Source organism: Dermacentor albipictus, chromosome 7, assembly GCF_038994185.2.
Source record: "Dermacentor albipictus isolate Rhodes 1998 colony chromosome 7, USDA_Dalb.pri_finalv2, whole genome shotgun sequence".
Taxonomy (NCBI): domain Eukaryota; kingdom Metazoa; phylum Arthropoda; class Arachnida; order Ixodida; family Ixodidae; genus Dermacentor; species Dermacentor albipictus.
The window spans coordinates 130339915-130365108 of NC_091827.1; the positions used below are offsets into that span (position 1 = coordinate 130339915).

Below are 25194 nucleotides of genomic sequence, written 5' to 3' on the forward strand. Positions count from 1 at the left end.
CATCTTTTGTTTTTCTAATGAGAAACACCGTGCTTCTGCAGAGGTCTCCAAGATTGTGGTATCGGTCGGCTGATGATTCTTTACAGGTTATTAATGCGTAGGCAGGCGAGTTGTCAAGCTTCGACAAGCTGGAGAGAAATGAAGTCAAGCTTGCCTTTGTCGGTAACATTTGGCAGCATGGCATCAAAAGTGGTCACGGTGTTCCTTCTGTAAACCAGCTTGAAGGGAGTCCTCCGAGATGTTTCCTGTACTGTCACGTTGTAGGCAAGGGTTATGTACTGAAGGATGGCATGTTAATTCTTGCACTCAGTGTACATTGTTAACATTGCAGCGAGGGTCTTGTTTGCATGCTCCACAAAACCTAATGTCTGACAGTGGTAGGAAGGTGTCCTCTAGCGAATTGTCTGGCGGTACTGTAGGATGGCTTGAGCAAGTACTGATGTAAAAGCCATTATGTTGGTAAAGGGAACTTTTGGGGCCCCATGTCATAGCGAAATGTTCTTGTCAAAGAATTTGGCCGCTTTGGCCGCAGTGCCATTGGACAGGGCTTTTCTTTCAGCCGAGATAGTCAGTATTAATGACGATCTATTTATTCCTGGATGCTGATGTCGAAAAAGGCCCCAAGCAGTTTATCCCAATCTGTTGGAATGGTCAGCAAAGGAGTTCAATTGCCTGTGGCAATCATGCTGGCCTTCTCGGTGGTGTCATGCGTCTCTGACAGTCCCGGCATGACTTGACGTAATGGGTGACATTATTTATCAGGCGTGGTTGGTTGTAACAACTTTATTGACAATCCGGCAAATTCGTGGCCTGGGCCTAGGCCGCCCCCGAGGAGGTCCGGAGATCCTGTCTCCTCGCCACCTCACGGGCTTGCTGGATGGCCCATAGTTGACTTTCGAGGTTTGAGCTGCGCAACGCGGCCGTCCATCGCGCCGCAGCTTCATCTGGGGAAACTGCATTTTCTCTGCATATAACCTCACATTCCCAGAGAATGTGTCTAAGAGATGCGTGAGCCTTGCCGCATAGTTTCCATTTGACGTCTGAGTAGATGTCGCGATATATCCTCCTGAGATGGATGGGGTTGGGGAAGGTCTTTGTTTGTAGCTGCCTCCAGTCTACCGCTTGGGCCCTGTCGAGTTTGGGGTTAGGGGGCGGATAAACACGCCTTGAGTTTAGATAAAATTTTGTAATATCACAGTACCTGGTCATTCTGTCCCTCTCTGTCCATGCCTCTGCTGGATTTCCAACCCCAAGAGAGAGAGAGAGAGAGAAACCTTTATTGACAAACGATTTACGTGCAGTGGTCGGAGACCCTTTAGTCCAAGGCCCCGCTGGCCTCGGCCGCCAGCTTGACCTGTCTTATGAAGGACTGTTGTCCCGCCAGGTCTGAGCTGGTTAGCTGTGCCTCCCGTTGCTCCATTGTGTGGTATGTTTTATCAAACGGGTGTGATTTACAATCCCAAGTAATGTGTTGTAGTGTTGGTATGCCTCCGCACCACGGGCAGTCGGGCCGGTAGCGAGTGGGGAACATGGCATTCTGTAATTTAAGGTGGGGGAATACCCCAGTCTGAATTTTGCGCCAGCTGACGGCTTCCTCTCCACTGAGTTGTGGGTGAGGGGGAGGGTACTTTTTTCTGGTTGCACGCTGATGAGCGAGAATCTCCCGGGCATTCGTTGGATTGGGGTCATTACAGTGGCTACCTGGGACCGTCCCAGTCGAGTCGGCCCGGTTAATAATACCTCGGGCTAGCGAATCGGCCAGTTCGTTACCCTCAAGGCCTGTATGACCTGGACACCATAGGATCCGGTGATGATGGGCAAATTTCGTCGGTATTATTGAGTGACATGTTTTAGTCACGTGGCCCTTGAGAAAAAGGCGACATGCTTCTTGTGAATCTGTTATTATGGTGACGCTCTTTTGCGTGCGCTCCGCGTGAGCGAGGGCCATTGCCACGGCGAAAGTTTCCGTAGCCGCGGGAGTACCTGCCCTAACGGAAGCCGTAAATTGTTGCTTTGCTTTCGTGTCGACGATTGCCGCTGCGTACCTCCTGATGTTCATTTGGGCATCACTGGCGTTCGAGTGCACGTTCGAATACGCGGCTGCGTCTGTGTATATTGTGTTGTACGTGGGATTATTTTCATACATTGTCCTAATATGTTGTACACGTGCTTTTCGCCTTGCTTTATTGTATTCAGGGTGCATGTTTTTGGGTATGGGTGCCACTGTTATTCGAGCTCGTGTGGAGGTTGGTAGTGGTAATAACTGTTCGCTGATAAATTGTGGGTGTGGGGAAATACGTACCCTTGTCAGTAGGGCCCGTCCTGCGTGAGAGTAGCTCAAGCGTTCCCTCTGGGAGATTAGTGTGGCTTGTTTTAGTTCTTCGAATGTGTTGTGTACTCCTAAGGCTAGCAGGCGATCTGTGGGCGCCCCTTGGGTAGTCCGAGGGCCGCTTTATATGCTGATCTTATTATGATGTCGACCTGCCTCTCCTCCTCGCGACTAAGGAAGTGGTAGGGCAGGCCATACGTGACTCGGCTTATTACTAGTGCTTGGACGAGCCTCAGCGTGTCGTGTTCTTGCATGCCCACTTTCCTATAAGTTACACGACGGATCATTTGCGCAATGTTATTTGCGGTGGTTTTCAATGTTTTGATGGTGTGGGATGCGTTTCCGCTACTTTGGAGCCAGAAACCCATGATACGCATCGCCTTAACTTCTTGGACCGTGTGTCCTTCCACAACGATGTTGACAGGTCCGTTGGATATGTAGCCCCTCGAGTGTACCCGAATGACCTGCGATTTTTCGGGGGCACATTTGAGGCCACTACTCCTCGAGAATTTGTCTACTTCCTCGGCTGCTTGTTGTAGCACTTGTTCTTTTTGTCCCAGAGAGCCCCTTGCTGCCCATAGCGTTATGTCGTCTGCGTACAGTGTGTAACCCAAATCGGGGATTTGGTCCAGCTGTCGCGCCAGGCGACACATCGCTATATTGAACAGCAAAGGTGAGATTATTGCCCCTTGGGGTGTTCCTCTACTGGGCATATTGAACTTTTGGGAAGCGAGTTGACCGATTCCTATCGTGGCGGTGCGGTTGGCGAGAAAAGCCCGCACGTAGTTGTACGTTCGTTCTCCACATCCCGTCAATTCGAGTTCCTCCAATATTGTTTTGTGCGAAACGTTATCAAATGCTCCCTTGAGGTCTAGTGCGAGCACTAGTCTTTCCTCTCAGCGGGCGATGTTAGCTATAACTTCTCTGATCAGTAAGAATGCGTCTTGACAGGATAGCCCCGTACGGAACCCTATCATGGTGTTTGGAAACCATCTTATTTCTTCGAGGTACCGCTGCAGTCTTGTTTGTACTACTCGTTCGTACAGTTTACCCAGGCAGGACGTGAGAGAAATGGGCCTCAGAGCGTCTATTGAGGGGGTCTTTTTAGGTTTGGGGATCATGATAATTTTAGCGTGTTTCCATTCCGGGGGCAATTGGCCTTTGAGCCAGCTCTCGCCGTTGAACACTTCTGTGATTTTAGTCAGGACTCTAGCGTCCAGGTTCCGAAGCATCGCGTTCGTGATGGCATCAGGGCCAGGAGCCGAGTTTTTGGCGGCTGCTTGAGCTGCCTCAAAGACTTCTGCATATGTGAAAGGTTCATCTAATTTGGAATTCGCCTTTCCAAGGTATGGTCGCGTCTCGTTTGGGGCGTCTGTGTTTAGTGGTGGTCCGATGTATCGTTCTTTCAGTTTCTCTAGTAGTTCCGCGTCTGTGCCTGGAAAACTGTCCGATATGATTTGGAGTCGTTTGTTGTTTTCCGTGCGTGTGCTATCCGGGTCAAGCATTTCACGAAGGATGCGCCACGTGCCAGCCGTTCCCAAGGTCCCCGAGAGGGACCCGCAGAACGTAGCCCACTCGTTTTTCGCTAATTCGTCAGCGTGTCGTTGCGCCTCCTCCGCCAGAAGTGTTATGCGGGCACGTAGCTGTTTGTTAAGGCGTTGCTTTTTCCAACGCTTAACTAATCTGTGTCTTTCGTCCCACAAGTTTACTAGGTGGGAATCTACCACGGGGGCGTCCGACGTACGCTCTATGGTTTTGGTAGTGTCCTTGTGTGTTGACTGGATGAGTTTAGTCCATTCTTGTATGTTGTCGGGAGTCGTTGCTGTGTCCAGGTTCCGTTGGAGCTCCCTGTATTTTGACCAGTCGGTTAATTTCGTTGTGCCAATCGTTCTACGTAATTTGGGGGTCGAGAGTGAAATACGAATCAGATCATAATCACTTCCCAAGTTTTCGTTTAGCGATGCCCATTGTGCGTCTTTGATGTTTAGCGTGTACGCGCGATCGGGTGTTGTGTCCCTGCTCACACTGTTACCTGTGCGTGTGGGCGTGCCTATGTGGTTTGCTGTCTGCATGCCGAGGTTCTCAACCGATTGCTCAAGTAGGGCTCCTTGAGGGGATGTGGACGCGTAGCCCCACATTGTATGTGGCGCGTTGAAATCGCCCAATATCAACATCGTGTCTTTGGTTCCCGCTATGGTTCAATACATACAAGCATTTGTCTCGCAAACCAGATTTATTTCAAGGGAATTTTCCACGTCTCAATAATTTTTCTCGTCGTATTCGAGTGCTGATTGCCGTGTTATAGTTTGTTAACGAAGCTTCCCCTCAAGTCTAAATATTTTAAGGCAGTTTTCCTAGTCTCTAAAGCCGCTCGAGTTCACGCTGCTCCTCTGGCGGCCATTTTTCCAAGACATTATGCCTCACAACATCAGTCCCTTTCCACATAAGTATGAGGCTCGGAGCAGGAGCTATGGCGCTTGAAAGTAACCGGTGGCTTGCCGAACCAACCGACTGAGCTACCTTTCCGGGGCAACATTGAAGGGCCACGAGTTCAAATCACATGTTATGTTCCTTTTTTTTCCTTTTTTTCCTTTTTTTCTTTTTTTAAATATCTGTTCCTTCATTTTATCACTGTACGGAAACCGTCCTAAAAAAAAGAAAAATTTATATATCCTCAATTATGTGTGGCCACACATGTGCAGGTCATAAATACCAGGTTCTCTAGCCGAGTGCCATCCATGCGTATAACCCAGCTCAGATTGGTCCACCTTGACTGATCAAATAGGGCACCACAGTAGGTTAAATGAGGCGTACAACTCCTGCGGGACCTGCCGTGGTTGCTCAGCGGTTATGGTGTTAGACTGCTGAGCACGAGGTCGCGAGATCGGACCCCGGCCACGGCGGCCGCATTTCGATGGGGGCGAAATGCGAAAACACCCGTGTACTTAGAATTAGGTGCACGTTAAAGAACCCCAGGTGGTCGAAATTTTCGGAGTCCTCTACTACGGCGCGCATAATCAGAAAGTGGTTTTGTCACGTAAAACCCCATAATTTAATTTTTAATATAACTCCTGCGGGGACGGTAGAGTATCCGTCTCCAGTGCAAGAGGACCGTGATTCAAATTCCGGTGCCGCGCAATTCTCCACCGGAAAATACAAAAAACAAACCGTGTGTTGAGAAAATTGCACAAACACGCCTGGAGTGCGGCCTCATCCCGGTGACCAGAACCGGTAACGCACTCTCTCACCAGAGCAGGATTGGCCACCCTGGTGCAGTACTTGGCCACAATCTCCTATATGAATACAACAATCAAACCCCGGCCCTCAGTTCCCAGCAGCCGCGAAGCAACTGACCACAGCGGCGGTCACATCTGTGAACCTGGCAACGTTTAACGTTAGAACGCTATCTAGTGAGGCGAGTCTAGCAGTGTTATTGGAGGAATTAGAGGGTAGTAAATGGGATATAATAGGGCTCAGTGAGGTTAGGAGGACAAAAGAAGCATATACAGTGCTAAAAAGCGGGCATGTACTGTGTTACCGGGGCTTAGCGGAGAGACGAGAACTACGAGTCGGATTCCTGATTAATAAGGAAATAGCTGATAACATACAGGAATTCTATAGCATTAACGAGAGGGTGGCAAGTCTTGTGGTGAAACTTAATAAGAGGTACAAATTGAAGGTGGTACATGTCTATGCCCCTACATGCAGTCACGATGACCAGGAAGTCGAAAGCTTTTATGAAGACGTAGAATCGGCGATGGGTAAAGTCAAAACAAAATACACTATACTGATGGGCGACTTAAATGCCAGGGTAGGCAAGAAGCAGGCTGGAGACAAGTCAGCGGGGGAATATGGCATAGGCTCTAGGAATAGCAGAGGAGAATTATTAGTAGAGTTTGCAGAACAGAATAATATGCGGATAATGAATACCTTTTTCCGCAAGCGGGTTAGCCGAAAGTGGACGTGGAGGAGCCTGAATGGTGAGACTAGAAATGAAATCGACTTCATACTCTGCGCGAACCCTGGCATCATACAAGATGTAGACGTGCTCGGCAAGGTACGCTGCAGTGACCATAGGATGGTAAGAACTCGAATTAGCCTAGACTTGAGGAGGGAACGGAAGAAACTGGTACACAAGAAGCCAATCAATGAGTTAGCGGTAAGAGGGAAACTGGAGGAATTCCGGATCAAGCTACAGAACAGGTATTCGGCTTTAACTCAGCAAGAAGACCTTAGTGTTGAAGCAATGAACGACAATCTCATGGGCATCATTAAGCAGTGCGCAATAGAAGTCGGTGGTAACGCCGTTAGACAGGAAACCAGTAAGCTATCGCAGGAGACGAAAGATCTGATCAAGAAACGCCAAGGTATGAAAGCCTCTAACCCTACAGCTAGAATAGAACTGGCAGAACTTTCTAAGTTAATAAACAAACGTAAGATAGCGGACATCAGGAACTATAATATGGATAGAATTGAACAGGCTCTCAGGAACGGAGGAAGCCTAAAAACAGCAAAGAAGAAACTAGGAATAGGCAAGAATCAGATGTGTGCGTTAAGAGACAAAGCCGGCAATATCGTTACTAATATGGATGAGATAGTTCAAGTGGCTGAGGAGTTCTATAGAGATTTATACAGTACCAGTGGCACCCACGACGATAGTGGGAGAATAGCCTAGAGGAATTCGAAATCCCACAGGTAACGCCAGAAGAAGTAAAGAAAGCCTTAGGAGCTATGCAAAGGGGGAAGGCAGCTGGGGAGGATCAGGTAACAGCAGATTTTTTGAAGGATGGTGGTCAAATTGTTCTAGAGAAACTGGCCACTCTGTATACGCAATGCCTCATAACCTCGAGCGTACCGGAATCTTGGAAGGACGCTAACATAATCCTAATCCATAAGAAAGGGGACGCCAAAGACTTGAAAAATTATAGACCGATCAGCTTACTGTCCGTTGCCTACAAAGTATTTACTAAGATAATCGCAAATAGAATCAGGAACACCTTAGACTTCTGTCAACCAAAGGACCAGGCAGGATTCCGTAAAGGCTACTCAACAATAGACCATATTCACATTATCAATCAAGTGATAGAGAAATGTGCAGAATATAACCAACCCTTATATATAGCTTTCATTGATTACGAGAAAGCGTTTGATTCAGTCGAATCCTCGGCAGTCATGGAGGCATTACGGAATCAGGGTGTAGATGAGCCATATGTAAAAATACTGGAAGATATCTATAGCGGCTCCACAGCCACCGTAGTCCTCCACAAAGAAAGCAACAAAATCCCTATAAAGGCGTCAGACAGGGAGATACGATATCTCCAATGCTATTCACAGCATGTTTACAGGAGGTATTCAGAGGCCTGGAGTGGGAAGAATTGGGCATAAAAGTTGATGGAGAATACCTTAGAAACTTGCGATTCGCTGATGATATTGCCTTGCTTAGTAACTCAGGAGACCAATTGCAATGCATGCTCACTGACCTGGAGAGGCAAAGCAGAAGGGTGGGTCTGAAAATTAATCTGCAGAAAACTAAAGTATTGTTTAAGAGTCTCGGAAGAGAACAGCAGTTTACGATAGGTAGTGAAGCACTGGAAGTGGTAAGGGAATAAATCTACTCAGGGCAGGTAGTGACCACGGATCCGGATCATGAGACTGAAATAATCAGAAGAATAAGAATGGGTTGGGGTGCGTTTGGCAGGCATTCTCAAATCATGAACAGCAGGTTGCCACTATCCCTCAAAAGGAAAGTGTATAACAGCTGTGTGTTACCAGTACTCACATATGCGGCAGAAACCTGGAGGATTACGAAAAGGGTTCTGCTGAAATTGAGGACGACGCAACGAGCTATGGAAAGAATGATGGGTGTAACGTTAAGGGATAAGAAAAGAGCAGATTGGCTGAGGCAACAAACGCGGGTAAACGACATCTTGAAATCAAGAAAAGAAATGGGCATGGGCCGGACATGTAATGAGGAGGGAAGATAACCGATGGTCACTAAGGGTTACGAACTGGATTCCAAGGGAAGGGAAGCGTAGCAGGGGGCGGCAGAAAGTTAGGTGGGCGGATGACATTAAGACGTTTGCAGGGACAACATGGCCACAATCAGTACATGACCGGGGTAGTTGGAGAAGTATGGGAGAGGCCTTTGCCCTGCAGTGGGCGTAACTAGGCTGATGATGATGATGATGGTCTTAGTGTCCGATAAAATTTGGGGTAAGTCCAGACCTTTGCTTTTAGGAGGGCTGTAAATGTTTGTTATGATGCTGTGTGCTTTGCCTCTTTTCCGCGGTAGCACGCTGATAGTTACGGAATTTGTTTCCCTGGTACGTTGGGGGAGGAATATCATTTGTGCCGTGATTGTCTTGCTCACCAGTGTGGCAACTTTAGGATTTTGGGGGTCGCTCAGAACATAATAGCCCTGTAGTCGGGCCGGTTTGGGCCCAACCTCTTGAAGGCATATTATGTCCGGAGCTACCTGAGAGCTTTTAATAAATTGCTGGAGGGCTGCCACCTTTCTAGCGAAGGATCGGCAGTTCCATTGCCAGATCTCCAATTGTTCCGGGTTGTTTGGTTTTGTTTTATCTTTAAGTGTAGTAACCATGGTTCCCACTCGTTATTTATGCTTTTGACATCTCGGTGTCCGAGCCGTCCGTATCAATTATGCGGTGGGCCGTCTTGGTCTTGGCCGATCCGGCGCCGACTGCTATGGCGCGTTTCTTAGTGGTTGTGGTTTTGGCTGCGGTCTTTAGCTGCTCCGTCACTTGTTTGTGCTTCTCGAATTCTACCAGCATTTGTGATTGGAAATCGAGGAGTTTCTGATTCACAATGGTTATCATCTCGTGCATTAGTGATTTAGAGGTTTCTGCCAATAATAGTTGGATTTGGGCCATTGCGAGTGGCGCTTCGGTATTCGGTGTTTGCGGTGTTGGTGATTTTGGTTCACTACGTGCGAGAGTGTTCGTATTTGAGGTGATTTGCGTCGGTTCTGTGGCCGATTGTCTACGATCTGATTCTAGCTGTTGTATTTTTCGTGCGAGGCGTTCCTCTATCTCCTTAATTTTCTCGTCGGATCGCTGTCGTTTGCGTTCCTCGTCTCGAAGTTGTGCGCGTAGCTGAGCGTTTTCCTGTTTAAGTATTTCATAACCGGGATCTCGCTGTGTGTTTGGTGTGTGTAGCGGAGCATTGGGAGATACAACCGTCGCCCAGCTCACCTGAGGCTTTTGTTACTGCTGGTGCTGCGGGCGCACTGGCGCTTGTGCGGCCCTGGTAAGCTCCCTAGATGGGCTCCTACTACTTTTGCCGTTAGGAGATGTGGATTAGTGGCGATGGCTCTCTTCCTCGTCCTCTGAGCTGAACCATCGCAGTTTCTTCTGGCCCACTCACTCTCGTGAGCGGGACTGACGACTGGTGTTCTTGGAACGAATGTTCTTTAGTTTCTGTGGACACTGGTTGCTGCCAGTCTCGTGGCCTGCCGCCCCGCACACGGCGCATTTGATCGTGTCCAAGGGCGGGGGGATCCTTCAGACCGCATTTTTTGCAGATGTTGATCGGGTGGGGACACACATCCGGTCGGTGTCCCGCTTGGAAACATTCCGTGCATATTTGAACAGTGGGCTTGTATGGATGGAGTCACATCTCTCCTCCCATGTAATAAATACATTTGGGAAGGGAGCCACCGGTGAACGTGATGAGCGCCGTGGATGACTTGCCTAGCATCCGAGCTCGTTCGATTTGAACTCCGTGTGTCCGTACTCGCATGTTGGCTACTAAATGTTCCATGGGTGTGTCCGCTGGAATGCCATGAACCACACCGCGATAGCAGTTGTCGGGGTCAGCTACGTATGTGTTGAATTGGTGCACGCGTCCGCTCAATTCGAGTAGCGTGATGCGGCGGAGTACGTTGGCCACTTCCGTGCTGCTCAACGATAGAATTATAATGTTCGATCCGGGGCGAGTGCGGAGGATGAAATCCATGCCTGTGATTCTCTCTCGCTTCACGGGTCCATCTTGAATTCGACAGAGATGGTCTTGGATTGGTTGGCTTGCCTTGAGAATGGCACTCGCCAAGGTTGGTATTAGTATGTCTTTGATAGTTAATCCCTTTGTGGGACGCATGATGATTTTTACATCATCATTTGGTAGTGCTGGCAGAGGTTTGCGCTTTGGATGGTGGAAGCGATTTCCTTGGTTGTCAGCCACACCACATGGATGGTCGTCGCGTTCCCCTCTCGCGAAGTTTGCCTGACTAGGTGAGCCGCGTTGCTTCGGCGATGGGGCTTCCTTGCCTTTTTCGTTCTTCTTACGTTGTTTCTTAGCTCTTTGTGACTCCACAATGTGCCAACTACCGCCAGTGCGGTCGGCCTTTGTCTGGTCGGTTTCGGTGAGGTCCTTGTCGAACTCGTGTTCCATCTCGGTGGATGAGGATTGTTCGTTATAATCATTCAGTGAGTGCCCTGAGGCGGAGCACATTGGTGCCGGTGTTGTGGCGGTAGCCGTCGTTGGCTCTTGAGATGCCTTCTCAGACATTTTCTCTATCGTTGAGGCGGCAGCGGTCTCACAGACCACGCCTAGGCGTAGCGAACGCCGTGCGTTTCTGTGAGCGTTCTTGCCGCGTTTGTTACCCGACGCAGCCGCGCCCGCTTCGGATCTTCAAACTTCGATATTGAGGTAAAAACTTCACCTACCAGTTTGAAAATGATGTCTGAGTGTAGATCTCGTCGAGTAGAGTCCAATCGATATCTTGGCTGTTGTCCTACGGTCATTAGAACGGGCGTAAATCGGGTTTCGGTGGAGCCGATGTGAGGCACGCCTGCTCCGTCTGGCCCCCTCTGGCGTTCCCCAACCCCAAGAGAGGATCCTCCTTCGCGGGCGCGGAATGTGAGACCTCGCACTACGGGGTGGACCTCCTCGTTGAGGTTAGGTACGGGGGTGTCGGGGCACGTGTGAGCCGGGAACCATATAATGTGTCGTTCCTCCGTCTCCTCGGAGGTGACATAGTTCGCGTTGGCTTTGAGTATAGCCTCAGCCTTCGGCGAAATTCTGCCTTGTGCATAGTTTCTGACCGCCGTCTGCAAGTCACTGAGTACGTATCTGCAACTGGGGTTAACGATAGCTAGGGCTATCACCACCTCTACCTCTACCTCGGGGTTTTTGATACGTATGCTACAAGAACTGACCAATTGTTTGTCGGTATTGAGGACGGCCACTGCAAAAGCACGTCGATCTCGTATTCTGCAGCGTCTACGTACAGCGCTTCCTTGTCCATACCGAAGGCTTGGAGTAAAGCCTTGGCTCTACTCTCTCTTCGACCCCGATTGAATTCGGGGCTCATGTTCTTGGGTATATTAGCCACCTGCAGCTTTTCCCTGATCGTGCTTGGAAGGGATGTCTTGTCGCCGTGCTGCTTGTGATAACTTATCCCGAGTTTGTCCAGGATGCTCCTGCCCATTAGTGTCTTCGCTAGTCTCTGGAGTTGCAAGATTTGGTGTGCCTCAATTAACTCTTCAAGCGTGTTGTGGACGCCCAGCTGTAGCAGAAGTTCCGTGCTGCTGCTGCCTGGAAGGCCCAGTGCCATCTTGTGTGCTCTTCTAATGAGGGTGTTCAGTTTGGCATATTCGGCCGCATACCAGTTGTGGTAGGCGGCCACATAGGTAATGTGGCAAATAACGAAGGAGTGTATGAGTCTGAAAACGTTGGCCTCCCTCATACCCTGATGTCTGTTGGTGATTCTTCTGATGAGCCTCATCGTGTTCGTGATCTTAGTCTCCAAATGCCTGACCATTTCTCCGTTGTTGCCGTTCGATTCTATGATGAGTCCGAACACCTTAATCTGCTTCACCCTGGGTATTTCTTGTCCGTCTTTGGTGCGCATGCAAATTTCTTCGTATGCAGCATGCTGGATGTAAGCCTTGGGGGGTCTTCCCCTAAGCGTTGGGCGGTAAAGGAAGAGTTCCGATTTTTCTGGCGAGCAGATGAGACCGGTTCCGACGAGGTGCTCTTCCACCACCTCGACCGCGGTCTGTAATCGCTGTTCGATTTCTCGGTCGCTTCCCTCGGACACCCAGATCGTAATGTCGTCCACGTATATTGTGTGATGCACTCCCTCGATGGCCTTGAGGCGCTCGGGGAGGCCGATCATAATGAGATTAAAGAGCATCGGCGAGATGACCGAGCCTTGCGGGGTGCCGACGCTACCTATGTTCCTGTCTTCGGATGCGAGTTTGCCCAGCGTTAAGGAGACTTTCCGGTTTGTGAGGAAATCCTGAACATAGCTGTACGCTCGATTTCCAAGATGGAGTGCGGCAATGCTGCGTAGTATGGCTGCGTGAGCTGCCTTGTCGAAGGCTTTCTTGAGGTCTAATTCCAGAATGGCCCTGGTACCTCTTGTCTTGTTGTCGAGTATCTGGTGCTTGATTTGCAACATTGGATCCTGCATGGAGAAATGAGCTCGAAACCCGAGCATGGTGTCTGGATACCCTTCCATGTCGTCCAAATGTGCGTTGATCCGGGTGAGGAAGGCGTGCTCCATCAACTTGCCGACGCACGACGCAAGGGGTATTGGTCGAAGGTTGGCCAGATCTGGGGGTTTCCCTGGTTTGGGGATGAACACCATCTTTGTTCTTTTCCACAGGTCGGGGATGCATCCTCGGGTCCAGCAATCGTTAATGTACTTGGTCAGTTCGGAGATGGTCCTAATTTTCACAAACATACGGGAAAACCCGAACTGTCCTGCCGTTCCATAATCAAGAATGGTGAAACAGTACCTTTGTCCATGATGTTGAAGGCATAATGAGAAAGTAATTGGCACAGACTAGAAGTTCTCTAAGAGGACATTGCTTTGCGACAAAAATGAAGACAACGCACGATTGAATGCCCTGAGGACGTCTGTATTGTCCTTCAAGTACTGCACAAAACCGCCGAGTTCCGGGTCTGCACACTGCTTTTCAGTCACTGGCACACACTTTTCCCAGGACGGTCTCAATGTCCTGTTTGTCTTAGGGTGGTGGGTCAATCAATCATTCGTTTACTTCTATTATTAGTTGGGAGTCAGCCTGGTGAAAAACGATTACAAAGTAAGGTCCTGAGGGCACACGTAAATGGCAGTGGTTTCAAAGGCCAGATGTGTAAAAATGTACACAATGCAGTACAGTAACCTTGGAAGTAACAGCAACTTACCACAAGCAGCTACTTTCTTCCACTCTGCTGCAGATTTCCTGTAAGCTGACTGAACTACGCAGCACCCAGCACCAGTTCCAACTGAGCGCTGAAAGAGCGTCAACTCGCCCTTGCCGGCTAAAGGGCTGTGCCATCAGCAGTGTGAAGAAGACGCACCTCACGGCACAGCCGCATCGCCAACGCGCGGCTCGTCTCGGCTCGCGCTGTTGATTGCTGGCACCCGTTTGGACAGGGCTTCGGGCTGCCTCGCCGTTCCCGGTCGCTGTGCCTTCGCATTAGGCGCCGCCAATAAACCTTTCCTCAGTTGGTGGAGGTGCTGGGTGACGTACCCACATGGTCACTCTTCAAGACAGCCTTTACGGAAGTGTTCGGCCGACCCGCTGTTCGCAAGCTGCGCGCCGAACAACGCTTGCGCGCCCGAGCACAGCAGACGGCAGAAACGTTCACAAGCTACATATAAGACGTCGTGGACCTTTGCAAACGAGTCAACGCCGCAATGCCCGAAGCTGAGCGAATTCGCCATATACTGAAAGGCATCGATGACAGCGCATTCCAGATGCTCCTAGCCAGGAATCCGCGCACTGTGTCTGAAGTTGTCAGCCTATGCCAAAGTTACGATAAGTTAAGGAAGCAACGCGCTTCGACTCGGCGTCCTCTGGGAAGCGACCACTTGTTGGCGAGCCTTGACAACATGTACGACCCATCCTCATTCCTTCAGTGGGTCAAGGACTTCGTGCGTGACGAAGTTGCCCACCAACTTTCTTTAGTCCCCTTCTCTCAGGAGCCCACCTCCCGTATTCCAAACACGCTCCGCACCCTCATTTCCGAAGAGGTCGCCCAAGTTGTCCCTTCCGCACACCATCAACCGCCTGCAGCCGCGAATCTCAACTCTGCGCTGGCAGTGCAGCCTGTCGCCAGGCCTCTTACCTATGCGCAGCCAGTCCTGCCTGTGGCCGCGCCTCTCACGTACGCGCAGGCAGTACGCAGGCCTCCACAGGCGTCTTTCGCGACCCATTCCCAACCGCTGCCACCGGAAGCACATGCTGCGTCTTGGACCGCACCGTGAGCTAATCCTTGGAGGGCACCTGACAATCGACCCATCTGTTATTCTTGCTGCACTCCCGGACACGTCGCCCGATATTGCCGCCGTCGCCCTCAAGCGTTCGGCGACGCCTCGCGGCCCTTCCAGTACGGCAGCCAGCCATTTCGCCAATACGCCGCTCCTTCCCCCCAACCGTACGCGCGTGCTGACATCCCAGAATTTCCTTCGCGTCGCTCGCCATCCCCTCACCGACGCTCGCTCTCCCCAATGCGTCGGCGACCCGCACCACCTGACCAGGAAAACTGAACGTCGCAGTTACCCAGGCAAGAACTGTGCCCCATTCGAACTGTCTAAGTCCTCGCGCCTGTCCCGCTAACGTGGTCGAAATTTGTGTAGAAGGTGTTCCTGCATTCGCTCTTGTGGATACCGGCGCAGCCGTTTCTGTGATAGCCGCCAAACTGTGCCGTTCACTGCGCAAGGTGACCACGCCACTTTCTGGACTGTCACTTCGTACAGCAAGCGCGCAGCACGTCACTCCGCACGCAGCCTGTACTGTACGTGTGCTTATTCACGGCATGGTTTACATCGTCGAGTGTATTGTTCTTCCCACCTGCTCACATGACGTCATCCTCGGATGGGACTTCTTATCCAGTCATAAAGCCGTGATCGCCTGCGCACGCGCCGAAGTTGAATTTTCCCCTTGTGACGCACCCTTGGACGAAGATTGCGACCGCCCTTGTAAACTTACCGTGCGCGAAGACACAGATATTCCACCTAGCTCCTTCGCCCTCGTACCTGTCTCTTGCGATGCCATCGCTGATGCAACGGTCTTCACACCGTCCGACGTCTTCATGAGCCGTAAATCTTTCCCACTACCCTTCACAACACTTGACATGGCCGGCGGCTGCAGCAATATATACTTCTACAATCCCCTCTGTGCGCCTATTACGTTGCTCGTCGGCGAATGCCTTGGCTTCGTGGAACTCCTCGACTCTTCGTCTTTGGTTGACGTCCCCCGAGACTCTTTTGATGTCGACTCCGGCCAATCGTCTTCGATGTCCGTGCTTGAGGAAACGTCCAGGGATGCGTTCTCGAATGCCATCGCCGATATCCTCACACCTGCCGAACGCGCCGACCTTCTTGATCTCCTGCACAAATTTAGAAGTTCATTCGACGTTTCACAACCTCGCCTGGGCCGCACGTCGGAAGTGCAGCACTACATTGACACCGGTTCACATCAGCCGTTACGTCAACGTCCGTACCGGGTTTTTGCCGAAGAGCGTCGTGTCATTACCACCCAAGTCGAAGATATGCTGCGCCGTGATGTTATTCAGCCTTCGCACAGTCCCTGGGCGTCTCCTGTCGTTCTCGTTCGCAAGAAGGACGGGTCTATTCGCTTTTGCGTCGACTACCGTCGGCTAAATAAGGTAACGCGCAAAGGCGTCTATCCTTTGCCGCGCATCGACGACGCCCTGGACAGTCTTCAGGGAGCAGCATTCTTCTCGTCCCTTGACTTGCGTTCAGGGTACTGGCAGGTCCCGATGGCTGCTGCCGATCGCCAGAAAACCGCATTCATTACACCTGACGGCTTATATGAATTTACAGTGATGCCTTTCGGGCTTTGTAACGCCCCTGCCACCTTTGAACGACTCATGGACAACACGATGCGTGGCCTCAAGTGGTCTATATGTCTGTGTTACCTCGACGATGTCGTGGTTTTCTCGCCTGATTTTCCTACTCACCTGCTCCGCCTCAGACAAGTTTTGACCTGTCTAACGAACGCTGGCCTTCAACTCAACCTCAAGAAGTGCCGCTTCGCCGCGCGCGAGCTTACCATTTTAGGCCACATTGTGTCCAGGCATGGGGTTCTACCCGATCCTGCAAAACTTCGAGCAGTCGCTGAGTTTCCGAAGCCTCAGACCATCAAAGAACTTCGAAGCTTCGTGGGCCTATGCTCATATTTCCGGCGCTTTGTTCGAAATTTCGCATCGATCATGGCGCCATTGACTCAGCTTCTACGCGGCGACGCCGCCCTCTCCTGCTGGTCCCCTGCATGTGACTCCGCCTTTGCTACGCTGCGTCGTCTTCTCATCTCCCCACCTATTCTTCGCCATTTCGACCCGTCAGCTGCAACTGAAGTGCATACAGATGCCAGCGGGGTCGGTCTCGGCGCCGTCCTCGCCCAACGAAAGCCGGGCTACCCCGAATACGTAGTCGCCTATGCGAGTCGCACGCTGACGAAGCCTGAGGCCAATTACAGCGTGACCGAAAAAGAGTGCTTGGCTTTAGTATGGGCACTTGCCAAGTTCCGACCATATCTGTACGGGCGCCCATTCGACTTGGTCACAGATCACCATGCGCTTTGTTGGCTCGCCAACTTGAAAGATCCCACTGACCGCCTCGCCCGTTGGGCACTACGCATCCAGGAGTACGATATTCGCGTCGTATACCGCAGCGGACGCACACACTCCGACGCAGACGCCTTGTCTCGTTCACCTTTACCTCCAGACTCGGCCTGCGGAACAACTTCCGCACATTCCGTGTCATCTCTCGACATAGACTCCTTTGCCACCGCACAACGTCGCGACCCGTGGATCGCTTCTCTTTTCGACTACCTTTCTGGATCATGGACCATCCCTGTGTCCCGAACCCTCCGACGCCAAGCAGTTCATTTTGCCATTCGTGACCAGCTGCTGCACCGACGCAATTACTCCTCTGAAGGTCGTCGGTGGCTTCTGGTGGTTCCCCGCAGCTTAAGGTCTCAAATATGTGCCACTTTCCACAACGATTCGCAGTGTGGCCACGCCGGAGTCTTCAAGACGTACGAACGAATTCGCCACCGCTACTACTGGCGTGGCATGTACAATTTTGTACACAAGTTTGTTCGGTGCTGTCTTGACTGTCAACGCCGCAAATCGCCGCCTTTACGCCCGTCTGGTGCCTTGCAGCCGCTCCCGTGCCCTGCCACACCCTTCGATCGCGTCGGCATCGACCTATACGGCCCGCTTCCTATGACGCCAGACGGCAATCGGTGGATCGTACTTGCTGTGGACCATTTGACACGCTACGCCGAAACTGCTGCTTTACCAAGTGCTACAGCGCGGGATGTAGCTTTTTTCGTCCTACTTCGCTTCGTACGGCGCACCTCGAGAACTCCTCAGCGATCGAGGTCGCGCCTTCCTCTCCGAAGTCGTCGAAAGTTTGCTTTCGGAATGCCACATTATTCATCGGACAAGCACGGCATACCATCCACAAACTAACGGGCTCACAGAGCGATTTAACCGCACACTTGGCGATATGCTCTCTATGTACGTGGCATCTGATCATGGTAACTGGGACCGCATCCTTCTATTCATCACGTTCGCGTACAACACCGCGATCCAGGCCACCACGGTATTTTCACCTTTCTTTCTCTTGTATGGCCGCGAGCCTACGCATGCCATCGACACGCTCCTTCAATACCGTCCTGACGCCTCCGAGTGTCTACCTGTGTCCGACGTCGCCCGACAAGCCGCAGAATGCCGCCAGCTAGCGCGCTCCTTTACGGCAGAGCAACAGCAGCGCCAGAAAGAAAACCGCATCGACCCGCTTCCGAACACCACCTACGCTCCAGGCGTTCTTGTCATCAGTCCCTTTCCACATAAGTATGAGGCTCGGAGCAGGAGCTATGGCGCTTGAAAGTAACCGGTGGCTTGCCGAACCAACCGACTGAGCTACCTTTCCGGGGCAACATTGAAGGGCCACGAGTTCAAATCACATGTTATGTTCCTTTTTTTTCCTTTTTTTCTTTTTTTCTTTTTTTAAATTCCTTCATTCATTTAGTTCCTTCATTTTATCACTGTACGGAAACCGTCCTAAAAAAAAGAAAAATTTATATATCCTCAATTATGTGTGGCCACACATGTGCAGGTCATAAATACCAGGTTCTCTAGCCGAGTGCCATCCATGCGGTATAACCCAGCTCAGATTGGTCCACCTTGACTGATCAAATAGGGCACCACTGTAGGTTAAATGAGGCGTACAACTCCTGCGGGACCTGCCGTGGTTGCTCAGCGGTTATGGTGTTAGACTGCTGAGCACGAGGTCACGGGATCGGACCCCGGCCACGGCGGCCGCATTTCGATGGGGGCGAAATGCGAAAACACTTGTGTACTTAGAATTAGGTGCACGTTAAAGAACCCCAGGTGGTCGAAATTTTCGGAGTCCTCTACTACGGCGCGCATAATCAGAAAGTGGTTTTGTCACGTAAAACCCGACAAGCCCGACAAGCCGCAGAATGCCGCCAGCTAGCGCGCTCCTTTACGGCAGAGCAACAGCAGCGCCAGAAAGAAAACCGCATCGACCCGCTTCCAAACACCACCTACGCTCCAGGCGTTCTTGTGTGGTTGTCGGTCCCTTTCCAAACGCCGGGGCTTTCCTCGAAACTCGTCCCAAAATTCGAAGGGCCTTACCGAGTCTTGGAGCAAACATCCCCGGTGAATTTTCTCATTGAGCCCCTGTCACCACCTGAAGACTTGCGCCGGCGTGGACGTGACATTGTCCACGTCTCGCGTCTCAAGCCCTACCACGACCCTCTACCTCCCGATTCTTAAGGCGCCAGGATGGCTCTTTTTGCGCGGGGGGAGATTGTGAAGAAGACGCACTTCACGGCACAGCCGCATCACCAACGCGCGGCTCGTCTCGGCTCGCGCTGTTGATTGCTGGCGTCCGTTTGGACAGTGCTTCGGGCTGCCTCGCCGTTCCCGGTCGCTGTGCCTTCGCATTAGGCGCCACCAATAAACCTTTTCTCAGCAGCTACGATTATCTGCAGCGCAGGCTCTAACGTCATGAACTACTGGCTACAAAAGGAGCTGTGACACGCCAACGGCCTCACTTGGCAGTAGCGGCAACCTAATACAAGCAGCTACTTAGTGCGTTTCTCCCCTCTGCTGCGTATTCCGTCTAAAATGACTGCACTGTGTAGCACCCACCGCCAGGTCAAGCTGAGCCACACGTGCCTGAAGGAGCATTGACTCGCCCTTGTTGGCTAAAGGATACGCCGTCAGCAGCTATGATTACCTGCAATGTGGGCTCTGACGTCACAAACTACTGGCTACGAAAGGAGCTGTGACACACCCACACTTGGCAGTAGCGGCGACTCACTACAAGCAGCTACTTAGTGCGTTTCTGTCTCTCTGCTGCAGGCTAGTACCAAACTTTGCTTGCGTTACTGACTTCTTTGAGTTTGTTACTGCTGCCTAGAGTGTGTCAAAGTACGTTAATAATCTTCTTCTGAGTCTGAAAATCTGTAGTGAAGGAGAAGAGAAGGATGGCTAAAGAACTAACAAAAGTTATGAAAGATATGCAGTGAGAGCAACTTCGTTGAGGCGATGAATTTAAAGGCCAACTGCAAGATAAGATTGCAAGACAAGATTGCAAGATAAAGGCCAACTGCAAGATAATTACCAGCCCTGCGGCTAAGCCGCAGGGCTGGTAATTGCCTAATTTAGTTATTAGCAGCAACTAAGCAGTGCCTATTCATACAACGCATGCACCTGACAGCAAAGCGGTAGCGATGCGGATGTGGCGAATACCGAAGAACCGTACTCAACTGCTGATCTCTCAGTTGCACCTAGGCTGCCACGTGCGATGCTCGCTCATCATTTGCAAGCTGACGAGCGTCTCTCTCCATGTGCGTTCTCCCTGTTCTGCTCATTATAATATAATAATATTTGGGGTTTTACGTGCCAAAACCACTTTCTGATTATGAGGCACGCCGTAGTGGAGGACTCCGGAAATTTTGACCACCTGGGGTTCTTTAACGTGCACCTAAATCTAAGCACACGGGTGTTTTCGCATTTCGCCCCCATCGAAATGCGGCCGCCGTGGCCGGGATTCGATCCCGCGATCTCGTGCTCAGCAGCCCAACACCATAGCCACTGAGCAACCACGGCGGGTGTCTGCTCATTATAGAGCTGCTGCAAGAATGCCGATGCATTGCATGGCATGAATACCGAACACATCTTTGCTGTCCCAGCTTTCAGAGCGCAAGTGTGACGCGGACCAGCCAACACGCACAAAGCATGTAAACTGCAGTGACGAAGCTACACAAACTACATTTCAACAAAACAGTCACTTACCCATCACGAACTGCTTAGCAAATGCTTTCTCGGGGTGAGTATAAGTACTATAAGCCGCGATGGCGCACAATATTCTCTAGCAATCGTGTCCGGTAATGCATCATCTTCAACAGATTTCGCGCATCTCTACATCAGAATCGTCGCAGCAGACGAACGAAAGCCTTTCTGACACAGCGCCGGAAACGAGAAAGAACCGCACGCCGCATTTGCCACGAAGAACGCGATACGGCGGCCATGGTGTAGACACGGTGGCAAGCTATGAAAGAATGCAATGCCGCCAGAGCATGCCAAAGCGAAATGGGCAATCCTTTATCACAGCCGCAGTTCGGCCTCTCTGGCCGTGACTTTACACACACTTAGCACCGAGCCCCTCAAGCTCGGTTGTGCCGAGCCTCACCTACTCACCATTGATTACTACAGGTGGCGGTAGTTGTCTCATCTGTCGGCGAGTCCGGCTTTTCCAGCATGCTATCGACTGTGCCGGCTAGCTCAACGAGTGCACACCGTCACGCGACGTACGTTTGTCTTCACGCCTGTGCGCGTAGCCCTAAGAGTGCCGCGCCAACGCCTTTATCTGTGCGCGCAGTAGAGCCTCGCATAAAACGCTGTGTCATCGGGCTTTCGTTTTCTCAACTTGCTGTGCAGGTTGGCTCTACGAGTACACGCAGTCAGGCGACGTACTTTGCTCTTAAGGCCTGTTTGCGTTAGCCCTAAGAGACCCGCGCGAAGCGTTGTGCAAACGGAGTAGCCAGAATTTCACCCGAACGCCTACAAATGTGCGCGCTAGTGCTACAGAGCCTCGCGCTAAACCCTGTGCCATTGTGCTTTCGTTTTCTCGACTTTGGCTATGCGGGTTGGTTCTACGAGTGCACACCGTTACGCCGCGCACTTTCGTCTTCACGCCTGTACGCGCTAGGCCTAAGAGTCCCGCGATAAGCGCTGTGCGAACGGAGTAGCCAGGGTAACGCGCGAACGCCTATGTCTGTGCGAGCTAGTGCTACAGAGCCTCGCGCGAAACGGTGTGTCATCGTTCTTTCCTTTTCTCGACTTTGACTGTGCGGGTTGGCTCTACGAGCGCATGCCGTCACGCGACGTATGGTTTCACGCCTTTGGCTGTGCGCGCTAGCTTCACGAAGGCGCGCAAAAACGTTATGCGAACATATTTTCGTTTTCTCGCCTCTGACTGTTCGGATTAGCAAAACGAGTGCACGCCATCACGCCACGCACTTTGGTCTTCACACCTGTCCGGGTTAGCCATAAGAGTCCCTCGCGAAGCATTGTGCGAAAAGACAAGCCGGAGTTCCGAGCGAACGCCTATGTCTGTGCGCGCTAGTGCCACAGAGCCTCGCACGAAACGCTGTCATCGTGCTTTCCTTTTCTCAAAGTTGACTATGTGGCTTGGCTCTTCGGGTGCACGACGTCACGCGGCATACTTCCGTCTTCAGGCCTATGCGCGTTGGCGCTAAGAGTTCCGAGCGAAGCGTTGTGCGAACGGAATCGCCGGAGTTCAGCGCGAACGCCAATGTCTATGCACGCTAGTTATGCAGACCCTCAAGCGAAACGCTGCGCCATCGCGCTTTCGTGTTCTCGACTTTGACTCTGTGGGTTGGCTCTTCGATTGCACGACATCACACGACGTACTTTGGTCTTCGCGCCTTTGGCTGTGCACGCTAGCTTCACGAAGTCACCCGCAAAAATGTTATGCGAACGTACTTTCGTTTTCTCGCCTCTGACTGTGCAAGTGCACGCCATAACGCGACATACTTTCCTCTTCACGCCTGTGCGCGCTAGCCCAACAGTCCCGTGAAGAGTCGTGCGAACGGAATAACCAGAACGTTTAGGTTTTAAGCGCACAAAAAGGGACGAGAGACAGAGGTACGACGCGGACACATAATGGTGTGTCCGCTTCGTACCTCTGTCTTTCGTCCCTTTTTGTGCGCTAAAAGCCTAAACGTTATGGAATACGAACAAGCCCAAACCTGCGCTCTTTCAAGAGTAACCAGAGTTCAGCGCGACCGCCTTTGTCTGTGCGCGCTAGTGCTACAGAGCGTCGCGCGAAACGATCTGCCATCGTGCTTTCGTTTTCTCACCTCTGACTGTGCGGGTTAGCTCAACGTGTGCACGTCATCACGCGACATACTTTCGTCTTCACGCCTGTGCGCGCTAGCCCAAGAGTCCCGCGAAGCGTCATGTGAACAGAGTATCCAGCGTTCAGCGAGACCACCTGTGTCTGTGCGTGCTAGTGCTAGAGAGCCTCGCGTGAAACACTCTGCTATCGTGTTTTCGTTTTCTCGACTTTGACTGTGCGGATTGTCTCTTCGAGTGCACGCGGTCACGCGACGTAGTTTCGTCTTCACGCCTATGCGCGTTAGCCCCAATGCCCCAACCACTGGCACGCGTCGGCCAGCATCGGCGCGCGCCGACAAGCGAACACTTCCCTTCGCGTTGGTCGGAGGAAGAGGGCGCGCAGCCACTGGACAGAAGCTCTGACGCGCGCCGAAGCTCGCTCCTCGGTACAGTGTACTAGTACACTGTATCCTCGGCTGCGGTGCACTGTTGCTGGACTATTCTGTCTTTATATGCAAAGTCTGGCCTAAAACAGCCTGCGGTAAACTAAGCTTGAAACAATAAGTTAGTTATCTGTACGTGCTTTTAGATATAAAAAACACGTTTAAATAATGAATATACGCCAGCTGCAACAGTGTTTTTATTTTTGAAGTAACAATAGTGCACAAAATATCAACGTCGTCTGTCTGCGAAATCGCTTTGCAAACACCTGCACGACGATGCCATATATCAAAAACTGTCGTACCATTTCATTTTTTGGTACAGCCAACTATGTAAGAATTAGGTGTGCAAAGTATCACTGAAAAAATCTGTGTTGGCAATATTGCCACGTAGTAGTGACGGTAAGTAAATAGTGCCGACTCAATCGCAACGATAGCGGCGAGCAATGTGGGCAATCGTCGAAAATCTCATCTGCGGGTCAAGCGCGTCGGTTTGCATACATCAGTCGTCGAAAGTTACAGCCTATTCGCTGGTACCCGCGCGCCTTCTAGAAACTACTATACGATTCGTGTCGCGTATGCAATCAGATTAACAAGGTTCGTCGACAACAGACAGAACCATCGATAACTTTCGCGAAACGTCCGATACGGTCAGGCGCATCCAGCACCGAGCGATAACATTCTACATCTTTTAGCCGGTGAAATATGGTAACCGGATACAGATAAAGCATCCGTGTCAATTAATTATGCTTATTGGTGCATGAAAGAAACATGAAATAGTGGGTTCTGAGAAAATCAGCAAAAAAGAATCGAAACACCTGTAGCACTCACAAAAAAAAACTAGAATAGCTAAAATGTATGTAATTCGTAGCTTGTCTCCCCCGATTCTTGATTCTGTCACATCTAGCCCATGTAGCACCTCTATTATTCTAGGTTGTTTTGATGCATCAACACCGCATCCGGAGGCCTTCATATTGAGTGTATTGCTACAAAACATATTCAGTACAAGGGCCATGTTCTATTGTAACTGGTTTCCACATGTCAAGTTTGTCTTTCTTGACATTAATGAAATGACATACCGTCAGATAATAAAAGCTTGAAAATTGGAGGGTTTCAATAGAGGTCTTTCATTGCCCTTTGCCAAGTCGTACTATGGAAGCGCTTATTCGAACGTATGGGAGCAGCTCATTTGCATAATATAAGAAACACATATATACACATGTTATTTTTACAATTTATACGCTTCGTCACCACAAAAAAAAATACCAGTTTTCAACCTGCTATGATGTTTTGACAGAGAAAGACATTCAATTTGTTCTGCGAGGCACGCAATAATTGCTGTGGCATATTATTTTATTGCACAACACTGCATACAGTAGCCAGTCATTATTAAAGCTCAGAAGAAATTAATAGCACAATGCATATGAACAGGCACATAGCATATTATTATTGCAGTTTCTTAATTCATGCCCTTTTTTTTATTGCACAAAAGCTACTGCACTGAAATAGTATACTAGTACATACTTAAAAAGCATGATTTTATACTACAATAATAATCAATAATTCAAATTTTTACTGTAGTGCCCAGGAACAGCTAGAGAGCCTTTGTACTGGTGCACTTAACAAGCACTATGTGAGACAAAATGTACAGAAAACACGAATGTAGTAGACAAAAAAATGCAAGATAAAGAAATAGGGAAAAAGGGTAATGAGGAAAAGTAAAAGGGAGTTAAATCCTACATGATTATCTACAGATACACAAAACACAGGAAATGAACTCTGAAGTATCCTTTGGAGTCGAGTCTTATATAGCACAATCTTGCAACAAGGCCAGGCAACGAATGTGGAATGCTACCTGGTATACTGTTGCGGCACGAACAAATGCATATGATCAAGAAGTTTAGGGAATGTATAATGGCATGGACTACCTTATACAGGAACAAAAGGTGTGGTTAATTAAGTCTTGAATCTAGAGGTGTGAGTAGAAGTATATTTGAGAAGTGGTCGCTGTGGGCGCCAGAA

The 25194-nt window shown here is 50.5% G+C and overlaps 1 protein-coding gene across 4 annotated transcripts in view; it reads right to left on the bottom strand.

Moving 5' to 3' along the window:
• The window catches only part of LOC135895964 (tRNA:m(4)X modification enzyme TRM13 homolog), a 409379-nt gene that overhangs the window by 313402 nt on the left and 70783 nt on the right, over positions 1–25194 (bottom strand). The window lies entirely within an intron of this gene.